This window comes from Myotis davidii, unplaced genomic scaffold, assembly GCF_000327345.1.
Source record: "Myotis davidii unplaced genomic scaffold, ASM32734v1 scaffold217, whole genome shotgun sequence".
NCBI lineage: Eukaryota > Metazoa > Chordata > Mammalia > Chiroptera > Vespertilionidae > Myotis > Myotis davidii.
The window spans coordinates 5,996,632-5,999,762 of NW_006290034.1; the positions used below are offsets into that span (position 1 = coordinate 5,996,632).

The 3,131-nt window shown below is 57.8% G+C and overlaps 1 long non-coding RNA gene across 1 annotated transcript in view; it reads left to right on the plus strand.

Annotated features, from left to right (window-relative positions):
- The window catches only part of LOC107182961, a 14,095-nt gene extending 11,325 nt beyond the window's left edge, over positions 1-2,770 (plus strand). The window contains exon 3 of the long non-coding RNA XR_001513725.1: positions 1,311-2,770. This is a non-coding gene — a long non-coding RNA (uncharacterized LOC107182961). The remainder of the gene's footprint in view (positions 1-1,310) is intronic.
- Positions 2,771-3,131: the final 361 nt, after the last annotated feature.

Consider the following 3,131-nt stretch of genomic DNA (forward strand, 5'->3'; position numbering starts at 1 on the left):
CGAGCCTGAACTCCGTCCTTCGTTAACATCGGCTCCTGAAGAGCTTCCTCTGCCATGTGACCAGCTCGGCCCCCTACCCCCACCCCCCAGCCTGCCGCCCGCCCGGAACCTCTTTGCCTCCAGCCTCCGGAAAACTCCAACTCTCCCGAAAGGCTGACCCGGCAGAGGCCCCTGCTGAAGCTACAGGGAAACGGCTACTTGGCTGGGACACCCTGGAAAGGCCAGCATTCTGCACTAAATGTGCAACTGTGGGCCCATCCACGGGTCCCCGCTGCCGCGCCCCCCTTGCGGAGACCGGGAGCTGTGACGGTCACTGGGAGAGCAGGTGGGACACATTACACACCCGGAGGCCTGGTCAGACGCCTGGCTTCAACCCCCAACTTCCATTTGAGAATACTCTGCCTAAACACACCCAGCTCCTAGCTAGCTGGCCCTCCGACGGGAAGGACTACCTCTGTGGGCAATCCACAAGCGGGCCATCTTACCCAGCACTTCCCGGGCCTGGCAACACGGGACCAAAACCAGGCCCTGTAATGCAGTGCTGCCCTTCGCTTGTGTAGCATTCGGCTCAGCTCTCATCATGGTTTCCTTAGGCTGGACGGGTGTGCGTCCTCCCGGGGCAGCAGCGGGAGGGGGCAGGGCATCCGGGCGGAGCCCCGTGGGGGGCGCCACCAGCAGACGAGCTTGCCAGGAGAGCAGTTCAAACCCAGGCAGCCTGGTCCAGGGCGATGAGTTCGTTGGCCCAGCCACACGGGCATGAATAGGAAGTTCTGAAGATACTGAAGCCCCCCTGTACCAGTTAGTAAGTGTCAGCCACTGGACTCTCCCACGGCTCTCCCTCTCTCCTGGCTGCCCCATCCCCCCGCCAGGACCAACCCCTACCCCCATCTCGCCCATCTCCCCGGACCCAGAGGTTCAGGGGAAATGGGGCTCTGGTCCCATCTCCCAGGTGCCTCCAACACCCACACTTCTCCCCAAGCAGCTTAGTTTGCATTTGTTTAATATAATGGCCGAAGGGCAAGGCATTGTTTGCGGAAAGTATTCAGTTTGAAAACCCCTGCTCAAGGTCATCCCTCAGGCCCCTGCCAGCTTGCACAGCCCGGGATTTCCTAGAATGGAGGCCTTTCTCCCAAACACACCAGCTCCTTATGAAGTCAAGTGCACGTCTGCCTTCTGGTGTCATTACCTCGCATCCTAATGAGCAGCAGACACAGGCCTGTGGGTGTGGAGACGACCCCTGAGCCGGCTCCAAATCGGAGGAGGCAGGAGGTGCTGGAGCCCAGGCTGAAGTGGAGGCGGCAGGAAGGGAGCGAGGGGACCCACAAGCACAAAAGGACTCATTTTAAGAGAGAAATCTGTATGAAGTCCCGACTTGCTGACCAGGCCCCCCAAAGCCACTGGGGTTGGAGGGGCAATAAGGTCTGCAACAGAGAGCATGTTGGGGCGCCTCCACTCTGGTTCTGGGTCCAGGACACTCATTTCTTAAACCGTCAGAAGTGGGTCTGAGTCCAGAGATCCCCGGGGTTGGGGGCTGGGGGGCCGGGGCTACTGGGTTCTCTGTGTGGACTGGCTTTGAAGGAAAGGGCAGGGCAAGGAGGTGTGTTCATAGACCACGAGCTGTCCCAGGTCCTTCCACACTCTGAAGCTAGGTTTCTGGTGGAAGGTGAATAGGTAGAAACTCCATGAGATTCCCAGTCTTAATCACAGACCTGACCATGGCGGGGGGGCCCATCTTCCTGCTTTACACATTGAGGGTTACCTCTGTGAAATCTGGGGCGGGGGGGAAGGAGAGACCAGACGAAGAGACTTCTTGAAGGGTACTGAGGGGTATGGGCACAGGCCCGGGAAAGGTGATTAAATCTCATCTTCTGTTTTTTACCGAGTTAATTTATAGCTCTGGGGGCGGAGCAATGGGTCTGAGTATGTGTATGCATTTCACGTACATTGTGTGTCCTTGGTTGCGTGTGCTGCATTTTGTGCGCCTTGTAAGAGTCAACGCATCGTGTGTTTGCACTGAGTTTGTGTATTTGGAGCGATTTCGTATGTGCACTCCTTGTGTTCGTGTAGTTTTTGTGTATTTTGCACCTGGGTGCAGGTCATGTCGTGTACCCGGTGCATGTATGTCTTTGTATAGGTCCTGTATTGGTAAGTCCATTCTATGTGTGTGCTGGATGCGTACTTTGGATATGGGGATAACCATGTATCTATCTTAATTTGGTCTCTGTGTATTTTGCATGTGTGTTGCATGTTTTGTGTATGTGGCAACAGTGTGCCTCCTTTGTGGTGGGTGTGCATGCATGTGTGCCTGTGTGTGGGAAGGTTCTGTAGTCCTAGGTCAAGGACAGGGGGATAAAATACCCTTGACCTAGGCCTTAGGGATGGGATGGGTCCCCCTTCCTCACGTCTCGGAAATTCAGCACCATCTCCCACGAGGACGGGGAGAGAAGCACAGAGGCCCTGCACTGGGCCGGATGCCCCGCAGACACCTGGGGATGTGGGTGACCAGGAACTAGTGAGCACCCTGGGCCTAGCACCCTGAGCTGGTGCCCCACCCCCAAGGTAACTGCAGGTGCTAAACAGCCAACAGTGAGGCTGGGGCTGGGCCTACGACTGGGCAGCCCGACCACACACCTCTCTGTGTTTGGGACATTTCAGCTATTGTGTTGAAAGGCAGAGGCCCAGGCTGTGAGGCAAAGCCTCCCCACCTCCCCCCGCTCCAGGGCCAGCCTGACTCTGCCTCTCCACCTCTTCTGGGGGTGGGACCCTCTCCCACCCTGTGGTTTGTTGAAGCAGCTCTGGTCGCCAATTTAATCGGGAGAGTCCGAGCCTGTCCATCAGAATGATGCACGTAGCTCGTCTGGGGACGTCGCCCGTTGGTCCCCAGGTGTTAGAAGTTCCCCATGGAGGAGGCTCCCTAAGCCCAGACCCTTGGAACCGGGTCCCCAGAAGCCCCCTTCGCTGGCATCCTTGGCTTCAAAGCAGGCGATCCACGCTGGCCCTCAAGGGAAAGTTCATGGGAGGGACTGATGCAGAGCCGATGGCAATGACGGCACGGGGTGGAGAGCGATGAGAATGGAGGTGGTGACCATGAAGGACGGTGAGGGGAGGCCTGGGGCGGGGTGGCCCAGGAC